Below are 15,465 nucleotides of genomic sequence, written 5' to 3'. Positions count from 1 at the left end.
GTGGCTGATGGGAATGCCGCTCCGCTGGGCTGCACAGTCAGTCCGGTCACTGAATTCAATGAATCGGATTGGGGGTGAAGCTGACAGGAGAGACGAGCATAAGCGTCTGTGTTAATGCCGCTCTACTGGACTGCACAGTCAGTCTGGTCACTGAATTCAGTAGACCGGGTGGAGAGCAAAATCTAGAATATCCCTCAAAGGAATCTGTCCCTACCTAATATCTGGGGTAGTCCCGACGCGCGTTTTGCCGACTGTCAAGAAGAAAAAGGGGCGTTAAGAGAATTTAAAAATATGAATGATTTGATATTTAACCGGTCAGATAAAGGCGGGAACGCAGTTATCTGGCCAAAAGATATGTACATAACAGAGGCAAAAAGACAGCTCCATGCCAAGTTCTGTTTTAAATCCTTATGGGGAGACCCCACCGCTCAATTGCTTGGGAAATATGAAGAACGTATTGAGCACGGATTAAGTGAAGGTGCTATTACCAAAAATTAGGGTGCATATTTGACATTCTCTATGCTCCCTAAGGTACATAAACCTTGGATGCCTGACAAAAAAATGTAGCAAATGGTTGGATAATGAGCTCTGAGGCTATGTCTAGATCCTTCCATCATATACTAGAGACACAATGCAGATATTGAAAGAGCTTGAAGGAGCTAATATGTAAGATGATGAAATTCTTGTAACATGTGACGTGAAGAGTCTCTACACTAGCATCAAACATGACTTGGGGTGTAGAGCAAGGGATGCAGATTGAAGTCTTAACAGAAATACCTTCATCCTAAACGTTCTATCGTTTGTGCTCAGACGTAATTTTTTCATCTTTGACAACTTCTTCTTTCTCCAAATGCAGGGCACTGCCATGGGTGCAGCCTGCGCACCAAGCTATGCAAATCTTTTCTTGGGTTGGTGGGAGGAACAGGTGGTATTTGCAGAAGATCTTTGGCAATACCTTGAATGCCTGACTATATGGAGGAGATATATGGACGATATCGTCTTCATATGGAAGGGATCAGAAAATAGACTGCTGGAGTTCTTCGGAAAGCTTAATGAAAACCCGTATAACATCAGGCTTACCATCATATACAGCAAAAAGGAGATTCCATTTCTGGCCATTAAGATGGTGTTGGATAATAGAAATGAGATCCACACAGATATGTTTAGAAAAGAGACAGCCACAAACAGTTTTCTAGACGCCAAGAGCGCTAGAATACTAGCAAGAATCTCAAAGGAACAGTTATTTGTATCCCAAAGGGAGAATACCTACACCTAAGAAGGAATTATTCTACTTTCGAGAGCTTTAAAGCAGGCGCAAAAAAACTTAAACGGCGCCTTCTTGGTTCGCCATTACTCTGGGCAAATAATAAAAAGGGCATATAACAATGCGCTGTGCACAGATTGAACAAAACTTCTGATAGTAAAAGAAAAAAATAAAGGATAACACAACTATCACGACCAATGGTACGAGTTTAATCAAATCATAAATCGTCATTGGGGTATTTTACTAACAGACATAGATCTAAAAAAGCACCTGAATGAGAGAGTGCCATCAAGCTACAGAAAGGGTACCACCATAGTTAGCCACATCGTAAGGAGTCATTTCTCTAGAGACGCCAACAAGAGACTCAAATACCTAGGTTTCTTTCCATGTGATCTTTGCACAGCTTGTAGAGTTTTGATCAAAAATAAATCTTTTGAGGAGAAGTCAGGAAATACCTACCACATAAAAGAACATATTAGTTGCACTACAACAGGAGTTGTTTACTGCTTACAATGTTAATGTGGTATGTACTACATTGGTAAGCCAAGCTGAGAATTGAGAGTCAGAATACGTGAACATATGAACAACATTAAAAATTATGACAGAATGCTAATGGAATCAAAACGAAGTAGAAAAATCTTCCAAACATCTCCCATTGCGAAACACTCTATGCTTAAACACAATTCCAACCTGAAAGATGTCAAGGGTTGGGCAATCTGTCACTTAAATCTGGGCATACGAAGGGGAGACCTGGACAATGCGCTCTTGAGAACAGAGAGCAGCTGGATCTTTCTGATGAATAGCTTATATCCACGAGGTCTGAACGAAACGTTCAATTTTGGATGCTTCTTGTAAATGCTGTTCGGCAATTCCTTTTATAATACATTTTAACACGAGTGGTATCTCATAACTTGTTGTTTAATGGCAATAAGCATTCAATTCACCTATACCACCCTAGATTTACTCTGTCTAACAATCACCTATTGGACTCTCTCCAGCCTTGATGACCCAATGTCCTATACCATTGCAATTTGCTTACGTATACAAAAGGTTGAAAATAAAAATAAGTACCAGTTTATATCCAGATGCTTTTCTAATATATCCGTAAAAAAAAAAAATTTTAATGACCAAGAATTATTAAAAGTACTTATTAAATATAATATAATACATAACAATCTAAACATGGGTATTACTAGACTAGCAGAAAATGGGTATTTAAACCAGCTAACACTGATAATTCATGGTACAATTTATAAAAATAGATACATATCCTTGCCGATGCCCTTTCCTTACTCATACAGAGCTCTTGGCCTCTGATTGGCTATTCAACCTGCCAATCTACCTATAAGCTCTGTGATAGGCCATTGTAAATGTCAATCATAGATGGCCAAAAAAAGACGTCCGTTAACGTGGCGTCCCCGCCCCTAGAAGAAGCCGATACACTCAGTGAAAAGCGCGTCGGGATGAGCCCAACCGTTAGGTATGGACAGTTTCCTTTGAGGGATATTCTAGACTTCGCTCTCCACCCGGTCTACTGAATTCAGTGACCAGACTGACAGTGCAGCCCAGCGGAGAAGCATTAACACAGCCGCTTACGCTGGTCTCTCCTGTCAGCGCCTCCCCCATCCGGTTCACTGAATTCAGTGACTGGACTGACTGTGCAGCCCAGCGGAGTGGCATTCACATCAGTCGCTCACACTGGGCCATTCACCCCTTCTGTCAGCTTCCTCCTCACCCAGTTCACTGAACACAGTGACTGGATCTGCCCTCAGTAAAGCGGTAGTATCGTACACCGCTCGTACTGAGACTAATTAACAACTAAAACAAGAGGAGTGAGGATCTTGCTCACAAGAGCTTACAATCTATGAGGAAATAGGGGTGACCCAAAATTTAAAAAGTGCTTGATCAGTACAATGGTCTAGCCATTTTGTTTATAAATATAGGGTAGTACACATAAAGCTGCATAAGCCAGTTACCAACCAGTATCTGTGTGGTTTGACAGATATGAAGTGCATCGGGAGTGTAGGGGATACAGTTGAATGAAGAGATCAGGCTCTTATGACTAATGTAATAGTGGATCCAAGGATAGGAGTTAGATTAGCGACTGTTATAAGCCTATCTAAAAAGATGTGTTTTCAGGGCACGCTTAAAACTGTGAATGTTGGGAACAAATCTGATTGTCTGGGGTAGTGCATTCCAGGGGACTTAAAGACAGGACGGGTGCCAGATGTGGCGGATAATACTAGACGTGGCAGACGACACTGGATGTGGCAGAAGACACTGGACATGGCCATCGACAGCAGGTGCAGTAGGACATGTCTCCAACACTAATAGGCTCAGGAACAAGAACACAGCACGGGATACAGGATACAGGTAACAGGGCACGGGTAACAACTGGACGGGAAAACACTAAGGGCCCATTTGCAAGACTGACATGGGAAACACTAACAACACTCAGGCAAGGATCAGAAGGGCAGGGCCCTTCTTATAGTCCAGGAAATCATGTGAGTTGATGATGATGATTTCCAAATGTGCGCGCGCACGCTCGTGCCCAGTATTAAATGGGCAGTTGATGATGTTGATTTCCACATGTGCACGCGCTGGCCCTTTAAGGCACCCTATGGGACAAAGTGGACCGGAGCGGAAGTGAGCGCTGGCATCTCCTGGGAAGGAGATGCGAGCCAGCACTCACAGATACATGGCTGTGGCCGTGGGGGGGGGGGTGAGTAAACCCAACGGCCCGCGGGCCATGGACGCTACAGAAAGTAATAAGTTTACATTTTATTCTGAAGGAACTGGGCAACCAGGGCAGTCACTAGCACAGGGTAGATGCATTGGTGTAGCAGTTGGTCAGATGAGCCTGGCTGCTGCAATAAGGATAGATTGGAGAGGGGAGAGTTTAGTGAGTGGAAGACCGATTAGTAATGAGTTACAATAGTCAAGACGAGAGTGAATCAGAGCGACAATGAGAATTTCCAGAGTAAGAAATTGGCAGATTCTGGAGATGTTTTTGAGGTGAAAGCAACAGGGGCGTACAAGTGATTGAATATGAGCATTAAAGGAAAGATCTGTCAAAAAATAATCCCAAAACAGCAGACATACTGCCAAAGAGTTATGGTAGTATCACACACTGACATGGAGACATCAGGTTTAGGTAGGTTAGTAAATTGTGGAAACACAAAGAGCTCAGTTTTAGAAATATTCAGTTTCAGATAGAGAGAGGACATGATGTTAGAGACAGCAGACAGACAATCACTCGTGTTTTGTATTAGAGCAGTGGTGATGTCATGGGAAGAATTATGTAATGGGTGTCACCAGCGTAGAGACAGTACTGGAAGCCAAATCTGCTGATGGTTTGTCCAATAGGGGCTGTGTAAACAGAAAAAAGGAGAGGACCTGGGATTGATCCCTGAGGAATCTCAACAGCAAGGGGAAGAGGGTAAGAAAATAGAACCATCAAATAATAGATTGAATGAGCTGTCAGAGACATAGGACGAAAACCAAGACAGTGCCGTGTCCTTTAGGCCAAAAGAGTTGAGCATATTGAGTAGGAGTTGGTCTGCAGTGTCAAATGCTGCAGAAACACCAGAAGATTCAATAGAGAGTAATTGCTGTTAGATTTAGTCATCAGGAGACTTTAGTAAGGGCAGTTTCTGTAGAGAGTAGAGAGTGGAAACCAGATTGTAAAGGGTCAAAAAGAGAGTAAGCAGAGAGATAGCAGATAAGGTGAGAGTAGACCAAGAGTTCCAAAAGTTTAGAAATGCAGGGTAGATTAGAGACAGGTTGGTAGTTAGCAGTGCAGGACGGGTCAAGAGATGATTTTTCAGTAATGGGGTTATAACTGCATGTTTAAAAGAGGAGGAAAAGATTTCAGAAGAAAGAGAGAGGTTAAATATTTTAGTTAGGGGACTAGAGACATCAGGGGAGGGAGACTGGACAAGGTGCAGTGGCGGATCCTCATATGGGCGGTTCGGGCGGCTGCCCGGGGCCCAAGGCTCCCAGGGGGCCCATAGCCGCCCAAACTGCACACAAGTTAAAAAAAATTATCCAGGGCTGCTGCCGGCCGCATTCTAGTGGTCATCGGTCCCACGTGCGGATGAAGAGGAGGAGGGGGGATGTGCAGGGGGAGTCAATTGTGGCCAGGGAACAGGGGCACAGCACATCAGCTGTAGAGAGCAGACTGTCCGAGATTGTGATGGGCAGGTGCTGGAGTATCTCTCCCTGACAGTTAGCTCCTCTGTGCTGCTGTACACTGTCCCTCCTGTCTAAACCTCCAGCAGCTGCCTGATAACAGCAAAACTGCAACCAGAAGGTGAAGGACCTGTGGTGACGTCACAGTCACATGATTAAGGTCCTTAAGGCTGCCAGAGACAGGCACCGCAGAGGAAGAGACTCTGGTAAGTGTGTGTGTGTGTGTGTGTGTGTGTGTGTGTGTGTGTGTGTGTGTGTGTGTCATAATGCAAGTCTATATAGTGTGTGCTGTGTATATAGTCTATATAGTGTGTACTGTGTTTATAGTGTCTATAATGTAAGTCTATATAGTGTGTGCGTGTAGTGTGTGTGGTTTGAATATATAGTGTGTGGTGTTAATGTGAATTGTATATAGGGTGTTTAATTACACATTTTTTGTGTGAAAAATAATTTCCCACCCATCGAGCCCTCTGCAGTATGTCAGATGCTCAGAACCCCCCCCCCTGCAGTATAATCTCCCCCATAGAGCCCTCAGTAGTTATTATACTGCAGGAGGGTGTCAGAGCGTTTCATTGACTGTTGAGGTTTCTATAGGGGAATAACTCCTTCCCCCCCCAGAGCCATAAGGGCGGATTTACACGAACGTGTAATACGTCCGTGCAACGCGCATGCTTTTCACGCGCGTCGCACGGACCTATGCAAGTCTATGGGGCAGTGCAGACTGTCAGTGATTTTTGCGCAGCGTGTGTCCGCTGCATAAAACTCACGACATTTCCTATATTTATGCGTTTTTCGCGCATCACGCACCCATTGAAGTCAATGTGTGCGTGAAAATCACGCATGCCTACAGAGGCACCTCCGTGGGACGTGCGTGATTTGCGCAACAGCAGGCAAACTATGACTGCAAACAAAAGCACCAGGTGCAAACATACATACAGAGTGTCATAATGATGGCGGCTGCGCGAAAGGCACGCAGCCGCGCATCATATGGTGATGACACACGGAGCTGTTAAGTTACTTTTGCGCGCGCAAAACGCTGCATTTTTTGCGTGCGCAAAACGCACACGCTTGTGTAAATCCGCCCTAAGTGTCAGACGCTTAGACCCTCCCATAGGGCACTCAGCAGTCAGTCAGATGCACTGGGGAGGGATGTCTGACTGCTTAAAGGGTAACTAACTAAACTTTTTTTTAAAAATTACATGTCATAGTGACATGTCAAATGTTCTAATCGGTGGGGGTCTGGGTACTGAGACCCCACCAATCGCTGAAACAAAGTGGCAGAAGCGCTCAGGTGAGTGAGGTGCCACTTTGTTTCTGATCATCTTTCTTCTGATAGCCGAGCAAGCGGTGTACGGGCACAACAGAAAGTCTATGAGTCCGTACACCGTGCCGAGGAAAGACAATCAGAAATTAAGTGGAACAGCGCTCACCCGAGCACTCCTGCTGCTTTGTTTTAGTGATCGGTGGTGGTCTCAATGCTAGGACCCCCATCGATCAAAACTTCTGACATATCACTCTCACTATGACACGCCAAATGTTTTTTAAAAGTTTAGTTACCCCTTGGGGACTGAATTTATTGGTTTGAGTTAATGTATGGGCCTGGGTCTTAATTTGCTTAGGGGTCTGGGGTATAAGACAATTTATGGTGTTTATTTCTGAATTTTTATGTTGCTATAGACGCTGAAAATGGCTACAGAATCAAGGGGAAAAGATTTCTCATCAGGAAACTCTGCAGTCATTAGGAGAAGTCGCCATAATGGTCTGTGTCAGATGGAGAAGAAAAGAGAATGCCCCATCAGTAAAGACATCTCCTGTGAGTCATTGCATTTATAGATCTGTCACCTCTCCTGACATGTCTGTTATCAGAAATCCTTGTATTCCACATAAAATCTTTGTGTGCCCAGGACTAATAGACAAATGGGTGTTACCATTCCCCTTGTCAGGAGGATGTGTCCCTATACAGTGTGATACTGTCAGCGATGGTTGGAGACTATCAGTATGTAGGGACACAGCCCTTTGACAAGGGGAATCGTAGCACTCATTTGTCAATGCTTGCACAGAAAGGTGGTGTTTAATACAGACACGGCGTGGCAGGGCGGTGGTGGAGAAGGGGGCCCAAGCTTGTGGAACAGCCCAGGGCCCATGGTTTACTTAATCCGCCACTGACAAGGTGTGAGGGAATAGGATCACCAATGCAAGTAGTAGATTGAGGGGAGAAACCAAGAGATATCTTCTGTTATTGGGTCAATTGCTGAAAGTGAAGAAGAGGGAGTGCAGGAGGGAAGAGGATTCATGTTACTAGGGAACTGGGAGATAATATCATGTCGATTTTAACTTTTAAATAAGTGGCCAGGTCCTCAACACTGAGATCTGTGATTGGTGTCTGCACTTAAGGACTAAGGAGGGAGTGAAAAGTATCAAAGAGTCGTTTTTGATTATTCAATAGTGTGGAGATGAGAGATGAAATAAGACTTGTTTGGCATGGTGAAGGGCAGAGTTTTAAGTTTTGAGCATGAATTTGTAATGGAGGAAATCTGCTGACACATGCATTTTTCTCCACAGACAAACAATGATCGGCATGCAGCACTGCAGTAATGGTGCTGGAACAGCAGAGGATTTAAGAGGTAAGTGATGCTTCTTTTATTATTTTATGTCATTTTCCCACATTGGCCTGTTTTTTATGGATCACAAAGACGACCTAAGTAAACACAAATTCAGTTTTTAAAAGATCATTTAATTTTTTTATGAAAAGAAAAGTTCATCCAAAACTTTTATTGCCCAGGTGAAAAGTGATTGCACTTGTAAACTGTTTGTGCAAACTTTAGCAGCAACAGCTGCAACCAAAGGGTATGTTCACACGGCCTATTTACGGACGTAATTCGGGCGTTTTTGCCCCGAATTACGTCCGAAAATAGCGCCTCAATAGCGCTGACAAACATCTGCCCATTGAAAGCAATGGGCAGACGTTTGTCTGTTCACACGAGGCGTAATTTACGCGCCGCTGTCAAAAGACGGCACGTAAATAGATGCCCGCGTCAAAGAAGTGACCTGTCACTTCTTTGGCCGTAATTGGAGCCGTTATTCATTGACTCCAATGAATAGCAGCGCCAATTACGCCCGTAATTGACGCGGCGTTCAAGAGCCTGCACATGCCGTTACGGCTGATTTTACGGGGATGTTTTCAGGCTGAAACATCCCCGTAATTTCAGCCGTTACGGACGCCCTCGTGTGAACATACCCAAACACTTCCTATACCTGGATCACATTGCTGTGAAGGAATTCTAGCATACTGCTGATTGCAGAATTTCTTTAATTCAGCAACATTAGGGGGCCTTCAAAAAGGAACAGCCCAATTAAAAGGGTTGGCAAATCAGCATCCAGAAACTAGCACATGCGCACTGTGTTTCCATGGAGGTTTGCGCAAAACTACTGTCGGATGGTTTGGACCAAGAAACACTTAGTTATGCCAACCATGATCACCGCTCCCCGGGCCTCCTGTACAATGAGTGCCCCCATCACTGATGCAAGTGCTCATTGATTACAAAGTTAAGCAACACGAAGCAAAAAAAAAGTTTACAATAAATTTGTGACCCTCGCTTATCTGTGGTGAGGTGGCGCCCTAACCGGCATATCATCACCTACCACTTGTCCCTGCCCTGAACGCTGTATTGTGCAGTTTCTAAGATGTTAATCTGGGTTCTTTTCTCGCTTTCTGGTTGAATTGTCTTTGTGTTCTTGGAGAAATTGTGATTGGTCACCCACTGACCAAGTTTTCTACATATGGAGATATGACTCTTATTGTAGTTCACTGGAGTCACAGAGGGATAGAAATGTCTCTTCTAGACTAATACTTTTTATACTTTCTATTCATATGTCTTCAGAAATTCCTTCTGATTGTGGCATAAGGTTGGTTAAGACCTGTAGCCTACTTTATATTGATGAAAATGTTCTATTTATGTCATGTTTACAGTAGTTTCAACTGGATTCGTAGTGGGGTGTTACTGGCACCAGCAGCAAGAGTTTATAATATTTCAATAATAACAGGGCTGCAACTCAGAAGCGGCAGTGTCAGGGCAGACTGATGAACTACAGATCCATGTATGCACATCAACAAACGGAGATTTCTATGTATTATTTTATAGAGGAAAGCAAACTGAATATTTGATCTTGGTGTAAGCAAGCCCTGCATGTATTATATGGAGGAATCGCCAACCAATGCCAACCCCACGTTACATATCAACCTGTCATCCTTGTCGCAAAATAGACAACATTTTATCCTATTGGTACATTTTTTAAGTAATTTTGATCTGAATAAATAAACCCCCACTCAGAGAAAAATACAGTACATGTATCCCCCAAAAATCCCCAATCATAATCCCACATGCAATTAGAGACAGGTATAGGAGACTTTAATATACAAAGCGGGCAGCAATATAATGCAATATTAGTCATGTAATATATGGATTCATGGATTCTAAAGCATTTTGTAACTACAAACCCATGTATCAAGAGCTACAGCCAAATGATTATTACCATTATATTTTCTTGTATTGTTAGTTCTATTCTCATGGTTTCTCCGGTTTTATATTCTAAAGAACACGTTTTGGAATCATTAAAATGTCATGTAATTCACCATTCCAGTTCCCTGCAGATAAGTATCTTTGAGATTAATATCCTTTTCACTCAGCAAGATATGTGTTTCTGTAAAGAGTACATGAGATCTTTCATCTGCTGCTGTAACATTCTGACCTTCATTTGTCTTTGATCTTTATAACCCGTGCTCCTTTCCGCCATCTATAAATCATTCTAAATCTTTGTCTCAAGCCACCATGGTCACTATGCAATTCATAGAGACTAATTAGAATGTAGCAATGTTTTATCTGGTTCACAGGCCTGATGCTGCATATCTGCAACTAAATCTCCTCTATAAGTGATACAAGAATGTCACAAATCCAAAGATCTACCGCACAACCTCTTATATACCCTATTAAAGCAGTGCAACACCTGTCCGTGGATTGTGTCTATTATTGCAGCTACGCATTATTGAAGTCAATCGGACTGAGCTGCAATATTACACGTATCCTGGGGACAGGTGTGGCACTGCTTTAGGAAGAAAGCAGCCATGTTTTTCTAATGCTGTACAACCCCTATAACTAATAGAGAAAAATACCCCCTCTGCACCCTCTCTATTAGCTGATATCAAGAGCTGCATCCAATGTGGATCTGACCTGAAGGACCACAGGGTTTTTAGTTGAAGACAATGGGCTTCCTTGTTGAGATTTATTTTTGCTGCTTGTAAATGGAAGTTATTCGACCAGTAAAAGATGATTATGGGAAGTAATAGTAGTGAGAACCCCACAATAAGATTCTAGTGGGCAGACCTGCAAATATAAAGCAACAATAGCCTGTATAACCTGCCTGGTTCACAATTGTATAATACTCTTCATATGTTCATTCATGCTTCAAGGAGTTGTCTCATTAAAGCCTAGCGGGCGATTGCCAGGGGAAACTGCGACAAACTAGCACTTCGTTGTGCTATCCACTTATACTAGACAATACCCATGACCACAGTAAACGCCTTTACTAACTATCCAAAATTATTGTGGCATGTTCATGCAGATTACCACTCAATCACAGTGCCAGTAGTGTTAGGGAAGTTGTGAGTTTATGCATTTTGGGCTAAAATATGCCCACCATCCACTATTCGTTTTGTGGGTGTTGTGTAATACGTTTTACCTGAATTGAGCAGACCTGCTGATCAGCTGATTTCCAAGACGGCTGCATTTAGAAGGTTAAGATAACTTCTTTAGTAATTGAATTATTTAATACAGATATCTGCTGTCCTGCAATGTTTCAGTGTAGGTAAAATGTATCAGCCCGGAGTCCTATATTGCCTAGATTGGATACAATTATAGTAAACTCTCAGTGTAAAGTATTAGATTTGTATGGGTTTTCAGCCTCTGGATGAAAAACACAAATGTCCCCATTCACTAACAGCAAGCAAAGATCTTGAAGATGGTGACCAAATAGAAAGCTGCAGAACTTTAGACCTCTTTTGTTATATTATATCTGGGTTGGTCTTTTTTTACACTTGGTGTTTCTGGGTGAGGTTTCTTAAATTTTTTCTCTTTTGCATTGTCAATATTTGCTTTTGGGAAGTTGCTTATTAGAAACAGTCTTTTGTATTGACTTTGTATGTCCACTGGGTAGTAATATAAATTAAGTTAGGATTAAATTTATTTTCGTTAGGCCGGATTCACACGGCCGTATTGGATCTGTGAAATATAGACCGTATGTCGGCCGTATTTCCCAGACCGACCGCAGTTCAGGGAGCCGGGCTCCTTGCATCATAGTTGTCTATGATGCTAGAAGTCCCTGCCTCTCTACGGAAATACTGTCCCATATTGTAATCATGTTTTTGGTACGGGACTGTATTTCCACGGAGAGGCAAGGACGCCTAGCATCATAGACCACTAGGATGCTAGGAGCCCGACTCCCTGAAATGTGGTAGACCCGTGAAATATGGCCGACATATGGTCCGTATATCCTAAACCGAACACGGCGTGTGAATCCAAAGTAAGGGCCCATGATTTCAATGTGAGTTCATTAAGCGTATATTTACATGTGGCAGAAATTTCTGCGACTGGTCCATACCTCTGAATGGGGTTTGTAAAAATCCACGCACATGCTGCAGAAACAAACTCATTCAGATGGTTGGAATGGTTTTTCAGTTAAAGGAGGGCTCGAAGGTGCCAAACATTATCAGTCTACAGGCTCCTGACATGTATATCCAGTAATACTCCTAATACTGTTACATTTACGACTCTCTCATTGTCTTAACAGCCCATTGGGGTAAAATAAATAAGTGTAAAGTACCATCAGACCACTTTCAACTAGCTGTAATGATTTGAATGATTTTAATTTGCTCTCAAGATCCTCTCAACAAAATCTCACATCTTACATCACTCCATTGATTGTGTTTTTACCCCTTTCTTTAATGTGGTTTGGATTTTCTTACAAGGACATAAAGAAGTAAAGCTATCTATTTATAAGGAGTGAAAACAGCAGTATATGATGAAAGTGGAATAGGGAAGTGGAAAAAGTAATCAAAAGAATTAGGAAAACACATAAAACATCCGTTAAGGGGAGGACAGGATATATTAAACATCAGGTTCCGCAAGGTAAATGAAAAACTCAACAAGAGTATTATGTAACAAACATTTGTCAAACGCAAGAGTACAAGAAGCTCTAAAGGACACAAGAAAATAAAACATGTTAAATGTAATTTATCACCGCAACAAGCCAACCGGCTCTTCTCTGAAAATTGCAATGTGTTTCCTGCTATTACTTTTACAAAGGAGGAGGAATAACGCATAAACAGACACAGAGCTTTGTGTGAGGAGGAAAATGTAATGTTTTGTTTTTTTTTGTTTTGTTTTTTAAATACATTTTATTTTATTCTGTAAGTTATTGTGGTACAATCAGAAAAAAAAGGGTAATACAAAAAAGCACTACAAACAATAACCTAAAAAAAAAAAATCCCCACCAGCCCACCTTAACCCTCCAGATCCAAGAGAGAAAAAAAATAATACTAATAAATTCCCCTCTTCATTCCACATCACTTCCAAATACCTCAAAGCTCCTCCCGCTGATGTAATTGATTCAGATTTAGCTCTTATCTTCTTATACATTTTGATTTTGAGAACAATATTTCTCCATTTCTAAAATGAGGGGGGAGACTCTGCCATCAATTTTCTTGCGATAACTAATTTAGCAAGAAATAAAACTCTCAAGACAAGACGGATTTGTGTTTGCGAAAACTTCGCCATTACCAATTCTTCGGGGCAATTCAAAAATGCCAGCTGAGCAGATTTCAGAATCTCCTGATCTAATTTAGATTCCACTCAAAGACCAATATGAAGCAATAGCAGGGCACTCCAATAACATATGCCAAAATTCTGCCACCGGATACTGTTTTTTTGCTTCCCCAATTAAACCCATTTTATAAAGTGAAGCAGGAGTATAATATAAACGATGCGTAGTATTGAACTGAACCACAAGATGATTTGCACAACCGAAGTCTCTTTCCCATTCTTATACATATTCACCCATTTCTCCTGACTAATAAGGCCTAATTCCCTAATCCAGCCAGTTTGACTTGTGAAAACAGTGTTTCGTGAATGTACATTTATAATAATTTTATATATACTTGAGAGAGAAGTCTTAGCTGCATTCATCTCAAGAATACCTTTTAAAACAAAGAGCTTTTGAACCCTGAAGAAAATTTTTGTCCGAAGTTTGAGTGCTAGCTTGCCATAATTGATAATACCTATATCCGAATCTCTTATTTACCCCATACGTGGATTGTAAATCCTCTAAAGAAATGAATTGTCCTTCTTTAAAAATGTGATTTACCAGTGTAATACCAATTCTTTCCCAAAAACTATAATCGGGAATTGTCATAAATTCTTTATAATTGTGATTTTTTTTCAAATCGGAGTAAAAGATTCTGCGGCCCTAATCCCACACAGCCTCTTAAATTCCGCCCAACTCTTAAATATTAAACTACTAATATGAAGAGACTTAAACCACCCATGGTTCATTTGTCCGGATTCCAGAAGTTCAAAAATATTACGCACGTTTCCAACTGCATTATCAATTGGGATCTCAAAGGCAGTAGAGTTTTGCCAGCTCACCACAAATTGGAGTTGCGCGGCTAAGAAATAACCTTGCATCCAAGGGAGGGTGAAACCTCCCTCTCTTACCATAATCCATAAGTACTTCTGTTTAATACTAACCCTTTTCCTGCCCCAAATGAGATAATTGATAATTACTTCAATCAGTTTAAGTACCTTGCTATTGATCCATACTGGACAAGATGATAAAACATATAAAAATTGAGGTAGCAGAACCATTTTCACAAAAGATATTCTGTTGCTCCTCGAAAGGGGAAGTTTGCCCCACATATGCACCTCAGCGCTAGTTTTTGAGATCAGTGGCATAATATTCAGAGAGATATGGTTTTCCAGTCTACCATCTATCTTAATCCCCAGCTATTCAAAGTGTTGTGAGGGACTAAAGATAGATCATTTTCTGGATGAATCAAAATTTATTACATCCAGTGGTAGCTGCGTAGATTTTTCCCAGTTAATCGCTAATCCTGATAAGGAACCAAATTCTTCTATCCCCTGAATGGCCCTCAGGACAGACTTCACTACGTCGTTCAGACATAATAAAACATTATCCGCATATAAAAGGATTTTGTCCCTCACCCCTACACAACCGAATCCGCAAATAGATTAATCTTCTCTTATTAGAATCGCCAGAGGTTCAACAAACATGGCGAATAAGAGCGAGGAAAGGGGACACCTCTGCTGGGTTCCTCTAGAGAGCTCGAAAGACTGGGAGAAAACCCCACCTACACTGACTCTAGTGGTGGGCGAACTATACATCGCCTTCACCATATCTATAAAATTAATTCCATTCCCAAATTTTGCCATAACCCTCCAGAGAAAAACCCACTCCACCCTGTCAATAGCTTCCGACATTGATTTTGAGAGGTTCCCCTCCCTTTTTGCAGATTTTAATACTTCCCACAGCAGGGGCAGAATGACATGCCCAAAGTCTATAAATTTCGATGGGAAATCCATCCGCACCAGGGGCAGAATTTCCTGAAAAGGACATTAATGCTTCTTTCAGTTCCTCAATTCCTTTAGTTGTTGAAAGGCCATGATTGGCGAGGCAAGTCATTCTGCCCAGCCGATCAGCACTCTTCAACGACGCAAGCAGCGCGATGACGTCATCGCACCGCTTGCTTCATTCAGCCCCAGCAGACCTGCTCAAAAGAGAGCAGACCTGCATTGACACAGGACAGCGCGGGGATGGGATCAAGATATGTAAATTATTATAATTTTTTCGCTTAAAAGTGTGAGTGGCATTATCTGCAGGGGGGTTATATGTGGGGCAAAATCTACAGGGGAGGCTATATGTGGGACACTATCTAAAGGGGG

Source organism: Rhinoderma darwinii, chromosome 5 (assembly GCF_050947455.1).
Source record: "Rhinoderma darwinii isolate aRhiDar2 chromosome 5, aRhiDar2.hap1, whole genome shotgun sequence".
NCBI lineage: Eukaryota > Metazoa > Chordata > Amphibia > Anura > Rhinodermatidae > Rhinoderma > Rhinoderma darwinii.
This window is presented reverse-complemented; position numbering follows the sequence as displayed.